Raw genomic sequence first — 15,894 nt, 5'->3', positions numbered from 1 at the left:
GGTAGTGGATTGCTTTCCGCGGTCTCACCAGACGTGGAAGAGGCCCGGAGGAGAAGTGCTCGGGCATGCCTGTGAGCAGCGGCATTCCCTCTCGTCTCGTCCATGTGGCCGGGGAACCAAATAATTTTGGCTTTGTTAGGTGGGTGCTTGTTCAGTATTGGCAGTACAGTATGGTGTACTTGTTTTTTCATAAGGTTCCTGCAGGCGTTCTGGGAGTCTGTTAATATGTTTGAGCCGGGTCATGTAGCTAGTGCAGGCACTATGTCTGCCTCCTCTGCGTGAATGGGTTTCGTAGTTTTGATGGATACGGAGTTAATCAGACGTCCCTGTCTGTTGACAACGGCCAGGGTCATACGTTCGCATTGAGGGCCAGCCGCGTCAATGTAGAGAGTGTCCGGACGGTCGTCCCACTTTCTGCGCAGGACTTCTGGCCTGGCGTTTCTTCTTTGTATGTTGAATTTTGGGTCGTGTGCCTGGGGATCGAAAAGATGTAGTGTCTTGTATGTTTTCAGCGGTAGGTTTGTCCTTTGGTCGATGGTGTATGGCAGTGCTAGATGGATTTTGCAGAGAAGTAGGCAGCCCGTGAGGGTGGTTGCAAGGCGCTTCAGTTCGGATGTTTTCTGAGCCTCCCAGGTCTCCCGGAGTGTGTTGTGAACTCCGAGAGACATCAGACTGGTCATTGGCATTGACTTGGGAAGGCCCAGTGCTGCCTTGTAGGCCATTCTGGCGGAGCCTCCAGCTTTTCCTCTTCTGCTCGGGAAAGGCGAAGATACGCAATCTCATAGGCTAGACGTGATACCACGAAGGCTTGGACAAGCCGGACCACCTCCTTCTTCTTTAGCCTGTGCTTCTTGTTCCTGATTCGGCAGAGCATTGTTATAGTTAGGTGTGTTGTCTTCGTGACTTTGTTGATGGTAGTGGTGTTCTGTCTTCCCAGTGGTATGTGCTGGCATGTGGCTTCGGTTGGTCTTGGTACCTGTTGTTCGTCTATGTATATCGTGATGTTTGTGGGATTAGGTTGTCCAATGTTCTTGAGTATTAAGAGTTCGGACTTACAGCACTGGAAGCCCCGGGCCCTCGCGTACTGATGGACAGCATCTGCCGCCGCTTAAAGACGCTGTTCCGCCTCGGCATCGCTCCCTATGTGGCACACAAACCATGATGTCATCCGCCTAAATCACGTGGTGGGCGCCGGGAATGTTCTGCAGCTCTACAGGAAAGTCCTTCATTACTGAGTTGAATACCAGGGGAGATAACACCGCACCCTGGGCAGTCCCTCGTGGGCACAGAGTTGATTCGTTTGGTCGAAATTATTCCGGAGCCCTCCACTACGGCACCTCTTTCTTCCTTCTTTCACTCCCTTTTTTATCCCTTCCCTTACGGCGCGGTTCAGGTGTCCACCTATATGTGAGGCAGACACTCTACCATTTCCTTTCCCCAAAAAACAATTTTCCAATTTCTGAGGGGACCCGCCGCGGTGGCTCAGTGGTTAGGGCGCTCGACTACTGATCCGGAGTTCCTGGGTTCGAACCCGACCGCGGCGGCTGCGTTTTTGTGGAGGAAAAACGCTAAGGCGCCCGTGTGCTGTGCGATGTTAGTGCATGTTAAAGATCCCCAGGTGGTCCAAATTATTCCGGAGCCCTCCACTACGGTACCCCTTTCTTCCTTCCGTCTTTCACTCCCTCCCTTATCCCTTCCCTTACGGCGCGGTTCAGGTGTCCAACGATGTAGGAGACAGATACTGCGTCATTTCCTTTCCCCCAAAACCAATTAATATTATTATTTCTGAGGGTATCCTAGGTTGAGAATTGCCTGTCTCGGCGTTAAAGTCTCCGATGTTGTAAGTCTTGGCTGCGTAGTTGCTGTCCATCAGCCCGCCGAGGATCCCTGATTTAAATATTTTATCAAATGCTCCCTTAAGGTCCAGCGCCAGAATAGGTCTTGTCTGTTGTTTGGCAGGCTCTTCGATCGGGTCCTTGAACAGATGGAGCACGTCCTGCGTCGATTAGTGGGGCCAGAAACCAAACTGTGCGGGCGGCAGCAGGCCGTTCTCCTCCAGGTGTATGGGCAATCTGGTGATGATGACTCTCTCCAAGAGCTTACCGAGGCAGAAGGTTAGAGAGATGGGTCATAGATTTTCGAGGAGAATGGGTTTGTTGGGTTTTGGAATGAATCCTAGGTCTGGAATTTTCCACGAAATTAGTAGTCTGCCTTTGTTTTAACGGTGTGTGTCGAAGTAGCTTACGAGGAATGTGATCTGGTCGTCAGGCAGATGAAAAATCGTTAGGAAAGGAATTCCATCTGGTCCTGGCGTAAGGTTCCTTCTCATGAAGGCGAGCTCTGCTCTAACCTCCTCTACCGTGATTGAGGCATCGGGTTCTTTGTTAGGGAGTTACGTGTATTCTGGATGGGTTTTGGTGGATCTTTGCATAAATATTTGTGCCTTTCAAGGAGATCCTCATTGGTCCCCATAGTTGAATGGATGATCTTTTTCATTCTGTCGCGGGATTCCGACTTGCTTCGAGCGGGGTCAGTGAGGGCTCTTATCAACTGCCACGACTTGGAATCCCCCAGGTTGCCTTGAAGGATGTCGCGTAGTGAATTCTAACACTTACGTTTGAGAGTGCACGCATATGCTTCAGCTTGAGCGTTGATTTGCTCTTTGCTAAGGCGAAGCTTGCGAACGTGTCTGTTTCTTCCACGTCTTGGTGAGAGATCGTCGTGCTTCCCAAAAATGGAGGTGTGACCGCGGCGGCTGCGTTTCGATGGAGACGAAACGCTAAGGCGTCCGTGTGCTGTGTGATGACAGTGCACGATAAAGATCCCCAGTTCGTCGATTTATTCCGGAGCCCTCTATTATGGCACCTATTTCTTCCTTACTTCTTTCATTCCCTCTATCTCTTTCCTTACGGCGCAGTTCAGGTGTCCGCCGATATGTGTGACAGATACTGTGCTATTTCTTTTCCCCAAAACCAATTATTATTATTATTAGTAGTAGTAGTAGTATTTTCTCGGCGGGGCAGTCCTCAGTCGTTTGGATTTCTTTAGTGAAGCGAGTTAGGCTGTTCTTGATGTTTTGGGTCCATTCGTCTTTACGAGCAGTGAGCGTGCTTTGAGCGGTTTGTCGGGGATGTGGTTGTCTGAAGGGGGTTCAGACGCCAATTGTTCCAGTCCGTAAGACGAGCGCTACCGCTCTTCCTTTTAAATCTGCCTGTGGTTAGGCTGATGGTGAGGATATTATGTTCGCTGCCCAAGGGCTGGCCGGTGTTGCTCCAGCTTTAGTTTCTAGCATTCTTGACTAGTGTGATACCCGGGCAGGTGTCTCGAGTGACCCTGTTGCCCATTCTGTCTGGTTGGAAATGTGGGGTACGTGAGGACTGCGAGCCTCTCGTGAGCAAAGATCTTAGGCAATTTTCGACCCCTGGCCGTGCTCGTCGAGAATCCCCGTTGTTGATGCGGAGCGTTGAAGTCCCCCCTCTTCCCTCCTCCCAATCACGCAGGGAGCCTTGTCCGCTGGCGCGCAAAAACTTGTTAATAAGGTGTCCTAGTCTGGATTGTTTATTTGAGTGGGCTGTAGACGTTTAAGATGTGGATTCCTTCCTCGCCTCTGCGTTGAAGTAGGAGAGTTAATGTAGCAGTGAGGTGTATCGTTTGAAATGCGGTCATGCATAATGGCCGTGTAGGATTTGTGGACTACAGTCGCGGAGGGCTGATCGTCTTGGTATGTTCTATAGCCAGTTTAAGTTCCATCATGTGTGGTTCCTGTGTCAGTATCACTGCCGGGGGCTTCTTCTCTTGGGAGATGCAAAGGCTGAACGCTGATTTTCTTTCGAAGCGCCGGCTTTTTCACTGCCATAACGTTACTTTTGAGACGAGTAACATGACGAGAGGTCACTGACTGAGTCGTCGTTCGCGATTGTGGGTCCAGTGAAACAGGACTTGTTTCCTCTCGGGTACGTTTTCTTTATTGTTTGCTATGTCTCGTATATGTCTAATGTTCACCCAGATGGGAGCGATTGGTTCCTCGATCATTTTCCGAGTCTCAATTCGGCTCTCATCTCTATTCGTTCTCATTTGCTGGATTATCTGTTGATAGATCTGGCCGAGCATGGCTTGTGTAACCGGAGGTTCATGAGACGCTGGGTTCGTGAGATGCTGCTGCTGCGGCGGCGCCCATGATCCGGAGGGACCCGATGACGTCTGCTTCTTTGGGTTCCCGTTGCTTAAATATATTGCTGTTGCTGCATCCCACAGATGGTTCCCGCGGGCGCGACATAGATCGCTTCCCGTTGGAGGAGCCGGCCCGAGGAAGAGACTTTGAGTTCTTTGTGCTGGGTGGATGTTGCTTCTTGGTGTGGGGTCTTCCCCGCCATGGTTGGTGGACGTCGTCTTTGCTCTCATGTTGCCAACTTGTGGCGGTATAGTGCAGAGGAGATTGAGACTTCTTGCATTCCTTGGAGTACGTCTTGTGAGGTCTGTTGCACAGGGCGCACTTGGGTTTGCATTCCTGGGTTCCCCCAATGAGTGGGTGGCCGCACTCCAGGCAAAGTGCTTTTCTGGACTGGGGGCCTGAGGCGTCTATTCGGTACCCAGTAGTCCCGCAGGTGATGCAGGCCGGTTCGGTTTCCGGTAGACGTGGCAGCGACGTTCGAGCCAGTCATAGTGGATGGTAAAAGAAATTTGGCGTTCGATGAAAACCACCACTAGAGACGCGGTCTGGCCGAGTCTTCTCGCGCCGACTAATTTAGGCTTCCGGTGAGTATAGATCTCGGAAGACAGCGCCGTCATCTATCCCGGGCTTGATATTGTGATTTATTCCTTTGCAGACTGCGTCCGGCAAAGTGATCAAAGCTTATAATGCCAGGATTTGTTTACCTTTATGGCCGGCGATGAGGGTTGCGTCTGCTTCGTTGTTCGTACAGACCATGATGTTTTACAAGCTGGGCGCTCTCAGCATGGGTCGCTCTTGCAGTCGGGTATTGAGACTTGCTCGCATCCCTTCCTCCAATTTGAAGGAGCGTGCAGCGCATGCCTGTAGGTGCAATGTTTCTTTGGGTTTCTTCACGATCTTGTGTTTAATATTGCTCAGGCCCGGTAGTCGTGGAGATCTACGAGTTCGGATAACGGGCGCTTTCTGCTCTTCGGGCGGTGGCGGAGGTGGTGGTGGCTGCATTGTGCTTGGTAACTTCTTACGAAGCACGGTATTCCAGCCAGAGGTGCCTTCTTCCGCTTTGTTCTCTTGGGAAGGCAGCTGCATCTGGGCTGTCGCGGCGATGATAAATTCCATTTCCCTGGGATCTCATCCTCTTATATATATGTGCCGGTGTGGAGTTGCTATTTTCTGCCATGATGAAACAGGCGCCGGCGTGGCCTTATGAGGCGAGCGCAGCAGCTGTTATTGCCGCCGCTGCGCCGGCGGCTTAGCAGAGTCGCGTTGGGAATCTCGCAGGAGTTATGCTTAGCTCCCGGCATCTTGGCAACGGCTATGAAAACGGTCTGGAAATTAAGTTCGCTGGACTCACCGATGAAGTATTGGTAGCAGTCGATTCCTGACTTCTAGCTGAATCCGATGATATTGGATGTTGCGCGAATTGAGGCGGAATCCCGGCGAATTCTTAAGTTGAAGACTTAGCCCATGCAACGTGCGGTCGCACTCGACGGAACCTCCACGTTCAGCTGTCTTGCGCTTGGGGCGTGTGTTTTGCCAATAACATTACTCACTGGAAAGCAGAATCGGGCTTCATGTTTTCACACGCTCGAGAGCAGGAGATATCGGTGCCCGTTAGACAACCCCAAGTGGCCAAAATAAATTCCCGAGTGGTCCAGTACGGTGTGCCTCAAAGCCGAGAAAAGGAAAATATGCAGCGCTGTGTTTGTCTTTCTTTTGTCGTCCATGTGTTTCTTGCGCTGCATACTTACCTTCTCTGTGCTAAACCAACAGGCCCAACTTACCGCCCTTCATCATTTCACCTCAATACCCATTGTTCTATTCTGGGGCGTTTTTTTAAAATCCCATTAGCCGCGGATAGGCAGGGCAAGAGGAAGAGCCTACACTTTAAACAGTAATGCGCCTTGTAAAGCTTTAACGAGTGTTTTACTGGCCGCGGGTTGATAATAATAATAATTGGTTTTTGGTGGAAAGAAAATGGCGCAATATCTGTCTCATATATCGTTGGACACCTGAACCGCGCCGTAAGGGAAGGGATAAAGGAGGGAGTGAAAGAAGAGAGGAACAAATTGGTCCGTAGTGGAGGACTCCGGAATAATTTCAACCACCTGGGGATCTTTAACGTGCACTGACATCGCACAGCACACGGGCGCCTTAGCGTTTTTCCTCCATAAAACGCAGCCGCCGCGGTCGGGTTCGAACCCGGGTACTCCGGATCAGTAGTCGAGCGCCCTAACCACTGAGCCACCGCGGCGGGTAACCGCGGATTGAGCAGTTTCACGTGATTCCTGGAGAGCCGTGCTGCGCATGCGCGAGGAGCAGTGACGACACACGACGCATTTCTCTCTCTCGCTCCCTACTCACCTAGTCACAACTGCGCATGCGCAACTAGTAACGCCGAGCCACAGGGGTTCCGCCGCTGCGCAGCTCCGCGCCTTTCCTAAAAATCCAACTTTCAATTTTCAGTTTTCTCTTTCCCTCCCTCCTTGATCCCTTCCTTTACGGCGCGGTTCAGGTGTGCACCGAGATATGTGAGACGGTTACTGTGCCATTTCGTTTCCTGAAAAACCAAACAAAACAAGTGAGCCGACGGTGTTCATATAGTTCATTGGCGTTGACAACTTTGCAAAGACCGTTCATTTTCACGAAAGGAAATGCGCACAACCGGCTCCGTGTTTCATTGGAGACCTCAATCTCACTTTCGCTTTGTATATCCTGGATTAGCTGGGCTAATCCACATTAACTTTTGTTTATGAAAAGGAGGTTCACTAGAAGACAGCTTTCTCCCTTTTTAATGCTTTCTGTTTAGAGTGTAAGTGTCCATTTTGATACTACTCTTCCTTTGGTCTTTTCTCATTGTGTGGGCTGGGCAACATTATTTTACAGCGATAGCTGTTAGGAGCCCGCCCCTGGCTTTCTCGCAGCCGTCGCCGTAACCGGGTGGGTGCGTTAATGTCACCGAGATCTTAAGTCACTGTCAACCTGGCTTGCATAAGCCTACGAGTGGCTCTGTTTGGAACAGCAGTCTAACAGTACAGGGGCTATTCGCTTGACCACTGCACAAGTCCGCATGTAGCCCAAAACTAAACTCCTGAACAGCTATCGCTGAACATCCCGTTACACAGTCGTAACCGTCCTGCGAGGATTTTATTTTTTTTTAACATGCCCACAATTCTTTCTTTTTTCTCAATGATGCCGCTCAGCTCGCTGGTCCTGATCATCCTGGGCTTGGCCGACTTGTTCGTCACGTGGGACATCGTACTGATTTGCTGCATCCGGTCGGCCCTCTCCAAGCAAAAGGTAAGCGACTCGGTCAATGCGATGCGTGTATTAAGCTTTTCGGGGAAAACTTGGCGACAACCTCGTGTTTAATCGCACAGCTGGCAGCCATTGCGTGTTACGTTTACTGCGATAGCACCAGAGGACTACGAGAGCTTTTAGGTGTCAATTGACAGCAACTTTTCTTTGACCATTATAACGTTGTGGCGATAGCAAGCAGGCAGGATTATCAACCGAAAGCGCGCGTAGCAGCCGTCGGTAACAAAAAGCCTGTAGCTGTCTGTGCGATGTTTTCAACACGGCTGGGAACTTTCTTATGCCGTATTCCAATCGGCGATGCGGACAAAGCTTATTTGCTCTGCGAAACCAAAGAACGTGTTTCAATTGGTGATTTGGACTCGGATTGGTATATGGTCCCTAGACTCCCTATAGTAGGACAGATCATTGAACAGAACCACAGAACAAAGTTCCTCCGTGACGAAAAGTAGCCCGTTTCGTCTCGTGAAAAAGCTTATCAGGTGACAAAACCAAAATCTCATGAATTTTGATGCCTCTGGCTTGTTTGATAGTCAAACATTAAAATGTGGTTCTGTTCGCTGTTGTAAATGGTCCACGGAATAACACAGGACACCGCGTACCATGAAGTGTTACCATCTGCTGCTTCAGCGTTATCCTACTAAATGGTGATCTTCCTCCTCCTCGGATTAGGAAAGCTACTCAGGATCGCTGATTTAAATTGCCATTTGGTACACTTCCACCTTCCGGAACAGCCGCGGCGGGCATGGTATCCGTGGTCTCGTAATCAGTCGCCAGAGAGTGATTCTTGAACAAAGAGCCGCCGCCTGGAAAAAATAACACTGCATTATTCTTGGCTGTTTTCCGCTAATTTGTGGCGAGGTTGTTCTTCCTGCATCCCTTCCGTCTCCTGCAACCATCCGCCATTTTAATGAAGAATTGTCTTGTTGGCCTCCACCTTGCAGTTTCCACCATAGTGTTCTGATTCTGAGCCCGTCTGCTGGTTCGAAAACTCATATCTGAGCAAAGCATTCTGGGAATTGACCGTTTCTGTTATTATCCCCGTGAGACCAACATCGTCTGTACCTCTTGTTGTGCCGTCGGCGCTATGTAGCACCTAAGCATGATTTTATAAACCGGGCTTGTCTCAAACCACAGCAGCAGTTGCTTTATAAACGCGCGTATGAAGATGAATTTGCCACATGCTACGTAGAGAGGCACACATCCTGACCTGGATGAAATGTGGGAGATAAAATTGCCTGACGCGCAAGGCACACTTTGTCACTCATTGTGCTCGGCATTTCTGGCGTTTGTGAGCAGATGGTGCGCGAACTTTCAGTCTATTACCAACTTAGCAGCCCGGAGTACGGACTTTTACGTCGTTCACAGCAAGGTCCCGTGCACTTTTCTCTTTTCTCCATCCGTTCACAGAAACAGCAGCAGCGGACAACGGGGTTAGGGCGGGCTGCTGAGCCACGGAGTACCCGGGTTCGAACTCGGCCGCGGCGGTCACGTTTAGATAGTGGCGAAACGCGAAAGGCGCCCGTCTGCTGTGCAATCTATCAGTGTGAGTTAAAAGTCCTCCGGTGGTTGAAATTACTCTGAAGCCCTCTTTAACTCCAACCTTCTTCCCTTCCATTATGGTGCGGTCGAGGTGTCCACTGAGAAGTGAAACTACAGCTAGCGGTTCTTGTTACTGTGCCATTTCCTTTCCTCAAAAATCCCTAATACCCTAGATGCCTTGCTCTATAACGTGACTTTCAGATATCGTCCATTACGTTTGCACGCAACACGCGCCATAACGCCATTTTTCATCATAGAAATCAGATTAAAAATCACCGCTGTGGCTGAGTGGTTATGGTGCTTGGCTGCTGACCTGAAAGACGCGGGTTCGAACCCAGCCGTGGTGGTCGCATTTCGATTGTGGCGAAATGCTTGAGGCCCATGTAGTGTGTGATGTCAGTGTGCGTTAGAAGAACCCCGGTGTTCGATATTGTTTGAACCACTTCACTATGGCGTTCCTCACAAAAATTATAAACTGGTTTTACAGCGAACTCTATACCTCTCCCGTCCAAGGAAATTTTCGTGTCGTTGTCGTAAGCAAAAAAAAAAGCCTGGCTAAAAATTAAATGCAAACTCTGAGAATATCCTCTTTGAAATCAGGCATACAGAAGATAGCTCAGTAATCGTTTTCATTAAGAAAACCCAAAAAACAATCATCAAAAGCACATGTAGGATGATAAAGAGCGTGTGAACAATGGGAACACCGTCGGACGCGTTCCGGGAAACATTAGTTGCAGCTGCTTCGTATGGGTATGACGTCATCCGAAGCCCTCCTGTGAAGTGCAAACCGCATAATGTATGATAACGGCGCCTGCAAATAATGCGAAGCGCGTCCCTTTTCCCTGCGTGTGCTTTCCGGTAAAGAAGAAGGTAGCGTTAACTGCTCTGAGTGGAAAGTAACCAACAGCATAGAAATCACGTTGGGACGTCACCAAGCTTTAATATATAGCAGGGAAGCCAGCCTAGCAACTCATTCAGAAAATCTCAGTGTATATCATGCTGACTATAAGCCAGTCATAAAGATCGTTGTCGTTGTGAAGTAATAAAGGTTAATATAAGTATATTTCACTTGTCTCTGGTTTCATTCTTTTTAGAGCTACGTGTGTGAATTTACAAGTGACGTCGTAATGGGTAACGGTGTCGTTTTACAGCTACGCTGTCCAATCACTTTCACAGCGTGGATTGGGGCCACAAGTTTTTTTGAGGAAAGGAAATGGCGCAGTATCTTCCTCACTTATCGGCTGACACTTGAACCTTGCCGTAAAGGAAGAGTTAAAGGAGGCACTAAACGAAGCAAGGAATAAAGAGGTGCCGTAATGGCGGTCTCTGGAATGATTTAGACCACCTCTTTAACGTGCATTGACATCGCATATCACATGGGCGCTTTTTGCTTGGCCCAACGTTACTAGATGGGGACGTTGGCTTGGTCTGAGTAGCTTTGGGACGCTAAACATCCGCAAACCAAAACCAATCAGATTATCTGGATGACGATGCTACACACCAAAAGATTAGCCGCTACGTATGTACCTTTACATTTATCGGCTACGCTGGGCATCTTGCACAAGCGCAGAAAGGAAAGGCGAGCAAAGATACGGACCTAAACAATCAAGAGCAATGTTCACGCGAAGGTCAGCGCGTCGTGAAACGTCGCGCATTATCGCGCATAATGTTGCAAGTACACTGAAGGTTGCGCTGCGGAGCCAACTGCGTCTGTGCATTGTTGGGCCTGAGCTTGTCGGATTGACCCGGCGTGCCCGTATTCAGCGGCTTTGATAGTGTGCGACACTTGAGCTATGCGGTAACTCAGTGACAGAACGCTATAACCACTGAGCCATAGCCACTCATCGGTACGGAGCCGGAGTTCTCGGGCTTGTTACCGTGGTGGCAAAATGCAGAACCCCCGCCACGGTGCCTCAGTGGTTAGGGCGCTCGGCTACTGACCCGAAGTACCCGGGTTCGTACCGGACCGCGGCGGCCGCATTTCGATGGAGGCGAAACGCTAAGGCGCTCGTGTGGTGTGCGATGTCAGTGCACGTTAAAGATGCCCAGAACTCTTCGGCTACTTTACCTAACTTGTCCACATTGCTAATGGCATTGCCCTTCTTGACTCTTAACGCACACATCTGGTTTTTACCTATGGCTAGTTCCCTCGTAAGCATACTGCCTTTCTTACTCACATATAGGGGTATTCATGCTTAGAGTGGAGTGCAGGTAGGCGGCGACGTCGAAGTGATACTCATTGGTGACGTCCTGCAACATTGTGTCGAGCATTGTCACGGCCACCCTGCCATATACAAGGTGAGGGTTCCACGGGGTTGCCTCCTTAACTGTGGTTTGTAGGCGAAGAAAACTTAGGGCAAGATCGCGTCCACTGATCTGTGTTCGGTGTGAACGGAAACGGAGTGTACTTACATGAAGATATTTCCCACTTCCCTTCTTTCACGGTGTCATTGAGATGTCTACGGCAAGCGAGAGGTACAGCCGTCTGACTGGGTTTTATAGAGTCAGCGTAAGTCATCTCACAAAGTGGATTGGAAGCAGAGCTAGTTCTTACTGCTAGTAAGCAGCATTAAGAAAATGAACGAAATGCAATTACGCCTGTCAAATTTCATGAAATATGACTGATATCAATCTTTATTGATTTTAGATGACATCAATGCGCTTACTAACAACGCATTACCCCTGAAAGCAAAAGGTTTATTGTTCCCGCTCGGAGGAAAAACCCGGCATGGGCGCGACTGGGAAATTCAAATTCGTGGAATGGGTGTAGTGACTTAGAAAAACAGGTTCGCTGCAAAAAAAAATGGCTGCGGCGTAGCTCAGCTAACCCTAACTATGCAAGCGAAAGCACGGATTACATGTGAGATCACTTTCAAATGTTCTTGGGGCCGAAGCACAGTCTGACAGGCAGACGGACCAAGTGGCAGGTTGCGGGTTCCGCACTGCGAGAACTCGCTTCTAGCGGCTCGCCAGTCTCCGCCGCGGCTGCTAAGAAGCCTCGTCGCTGTCTTCACTCGGCATCTTTCGCTCGCCGTCGAGCCAGGCGAAGCTCCCGCCCTCCATTCCTTTCGGCTGGCCGCTTAGCGCGTTTACGTAAGCTCCCTATCGATAGCTAAATCCCTCGACCAGTTGGCAATGTCGACCGGGTGATCAGCCTCGGTCCGACGTCTGCGAGTACCCACTCTCGAGGACGTTGGCTCCGGCTGACTCGCTTTGTCCATAGCGAGACGGTGGATAGGCAGCGCGCAGCCGTGACGGCAGCTGGTGCGAGTCACGTGGAACGTTACGGGCTTGCCTACTAAGCTCCGCTCCTCCTGTTCAAGGTCATTCGTACAGACGCAGCGTAATCGAAACCGCGTGGATAGTAAAGCCACGGCTGCTCAATAGCAGCAAGTGCGTTGCAATTGAGCGGCTGTGGTGAAGCTTTCGCTTTAGAAGGTTCTCAGCGGAAGTGAATCGGAGTCCTTCGGTCGGGATCCGGGCACAACTTCTTCACCAATGAGGATGTTTGGTCAGGAGGATAAACAGATGATTTGTACAAGCACGTCGCACAGCATCGTGCGCAGATGACATTAAGAGAAAACTTAGTTTTAAGGGCCACTAATTAGCGGCTGGGAACACGTGCGATAACGTGTAATTGAGCAGGATGTGATGCCACGTGAAGAGCTGCCGATATCTGCGTAATGGTGCGCCAAGAAATCCCCTAGCGACCGCACAGACACTTAAAAGCTGTCGCGCCATAATTGCAAGGTGAATTTAAGAAAAGAATGAAGTTAATGAAGACGGGCTGGCTAGCCATAGCTACATAAGCTCATTAAATAAAAAAACAAAATTTTGACCGCCAGACCAGCAATCAATGTGTGCAAACAAGGATACTTGGGAACGCATCACATACCTGGGCTAGACAATTTGTTAGTGCCGCACATCAACATGAGCGTGCTCGTGGCCGTGAAACCGAGAACTGGACCGCAAATGGAGCCGGTGCTTGCTTATTCAGATACCGCTAGGTAATGCATTCAGTGCACAAAAATCAGTGGTCCAGTAAGAGGCTTCTGCTCAACAAATTCAAAGTCTAAGTGAAATCCTTGCTTGCTATCAAGGCTGATTGTGCACTGGTGGCGTTGCATCGAAGTTTTATTCAATGTAAAATTAGAATCTGAATTTAAAGCGAAGCGGAGATAATATTATTACTCTTCATTTTGCTCTGCCCTGTTGTCAACGCACAGGAAAAAAAATAAACGGCCGTGTGCTGTACAATAAAAATTGGCTTTGAAAAATGTTTTATGGGAGAAAAACGCGCTAATGCGCCCATGTGCTGTTTGATATCAGTGCACGTTAAAAATCCCCAGGTGGTCCAAATTATTCCGCAGCCCTCCACTATGGCACCTCTGATCCTTCCTTTCTTCTTTCACTCCCTCCTTTATCCCTTCCCTTATGGAGCAGTTCAGGTGTCTGCCGATATATGAGACGGATACCGTGCCATTTGCTTTCCCCAAAAATCACTTATTATTAATAAATAGGTTGTTTCAGGAAACGAAACGGTGCAGGAATTGTGTAATCTCGGCGGGCACTCCAACCGCGCCGTAAAAAAAGGAGGAAAGCTGAAGTGAAAGAAGAAATAAAGAGTTGTCGTAGTGGAGGGCTCCTGAATAATTTAGACCATCTGTTGACCTTTAATCGCACAAACACGGGCGCCATTTCTTTTCTATAAACGATCATTTTCGTTATACTACTAGAACACGGCAAAAATGACAACAAAAATTTGTCAGTGAGCGTTAAAGATCCCCAGGTGCTAGACATTATTTCGGAGCCCTACACTACGACACCTCCTCTATTCCATTCATCAGTCAGCTCCTCCTTAATCCCTTCGCTTACGGCGTGGTTTAGGTGTCCGTCGAGATTCGAGATACTGCGCCATTTCCTCTTCCCAAATATAATAATAATAATTGGTTTTGGGGGAAAGGAAATGGCACAGTATCTGTCTCATATATCGTTCGGCACCTGAACCGCGCCGTAAAAGAAGTAATAAAGGAGGAAGTAAAAGAAGAAAGGAAGAAAGAGGTGCGGTAGTGGAGGGCTCGAGAATAATTTCGCCCGCCTTGTGATATTTAATGTGCACTGACACTGCACAGCACACGGGCGCCTTAGCGATTTACCGCCAAAAAAACGCAGCCGCAGCGGTAGGGTTCGAACCCGGGAACTCCGGATCTGTAGCCGAGCGGAGCTGCCAAGAGCCAATTTACAATTTACATTTTTGAAGAAATGAAATGACGCAGTAACTGCCTCACATGTCTGAGTTAGACACCCGAACTGCGCCGTAAGGGAAGGGATATAGGAGGAACTAAGAAAGGAAGAATGAGGTGCCGTAGTGCTGGGCTCCAAAATAATTTAGACAATTTCTCCAACATGAACTAATCACGCGCACATGGACACATTTCTTATTGTGTAAACAGTTTGTATATATTACTTCTCCCCCTATCCTCTCTTCCTGTATCCTCACCTCTTTCACTTCATTTCTTCAATCTGCCTGCTATCCTTTATTTTCGCTGCCCTACCTCAGGTGCTTCAGTATTGATGGCAGATTCCGGGGCTAGCAAAAATGTTTTCCTTCCTCTTTGCTATTATTTTACTAAAAACCACTACCACAACAACCACCACCACCACCATCTGGGGGTCTATAATGTCCACTGACCGCACTGCACACTGGCGCGCTTGCGGTTCGGCTCTATCGAAACGCTGCCTCAGCCGACTGGATTGATCGCGTGTACTGTGGCGCAGCAGCCGAGTGCCCTTATCACTGATGGGCCGAAGCTTCGTGGACTTGCTGTACTGCGAAATTCTTCGTCACCGTCGCCTCATCTTCACATTGTAAAAAAAATTGTAGGACGCCTAAGCTTCGCCTTTAAGAGTGGAACGCGACAGCGTGTTGCAGAATTGCCAGGGAGCCCAGAGAACGCCATCGAAAGTTCGGCGCGACGCCTTGCCCCTTAGACAAATCGCTCTGCTACATACGGTGAAACGGACGAGCGGAACGGACGTGCGGAGCGGTAAACCACGTAGATGCTCAGCCAGGGGCCTGCTGAAACGCGCGGGGCTCAAGTTGCAGTCTTAGTTCGTCGGGACATAGTTGTCGACAAACCCTATGCCACAAACGCCAGCATAGATTCTGCGCTGAACGAACGGGCGGCAAGCCGCAAGCTTCGTGGTGAATGGGCTTCGGGTGTGTGTTGCGTTTTTAGCCGCTCACCGCGTGATTCCTACTTGCCCGCAGGAACACACTGCACCCAAACTAGAGATATGTGAGACGCGTCACTTCCTTTCTTTAAAAATCAATTTTCGTTTCGTTTCCCTTCCCTTGCGGCGCGGTCCGGGTTGTCCACAGAGATATGTGATACAGGGCCCACTTCTTTTCCTTAAAACAAATTTTAATTTCATTTTCCTACCCGCCGCTATGGCTCAGTGGTTAGGGCGCTCGACTACTGATCCGGAGCTCCCGAATTCGAACTCGACCGCGGCGGCTGCGTTTCTATGGAGGTAAAATGCTAAGGCGCCCGCATGCTGTGTGATGTCTGTGCACGTTAAAGATCCCCAGATAGTCTAAATTATTCCAGAGCCCTCCACTACGGCGCAACCCTCTTCCTTTCTTCTTTCACTCCCTCCTTTATCCTTTCCCTTAGGACGCGGTTAAGATGTCCGCCGATATGTGAGACACATACTAAAATTTTTCCCCTGTGCATTGAGGCGATATTCACGTGAAATCAGGGGCGCCTTTTGTTTCTTTTGTGTAAATTTCTTATTGTGTAAATACTTTGTACACATTACTTCTCCCTCTATCCTCAGTTTCTGTGCCCTCACCTCTTTCATTTCAT

Source organism: Amblyomma americanum, chromosome 2 (genome assembly GCF_052857255.1).
Source record: "Amblyomma americanum isolate KBUSLIRL-KWMA chromosome 2, ASM5285725v1, whole genome shotgun sequence".
NCBI classification, from domain to species: domain Eukaryota; kingdom Metazoa; phylum Arthropoda; class Arachnida; order Ixodida; family Ixodidae; genus Amblyomma; species Amblyomma americanum.
The sequence above is the reverse complement of the archived record's forward strand: the minus strand, read 5'-3'. Positions refer to the sequence as shown.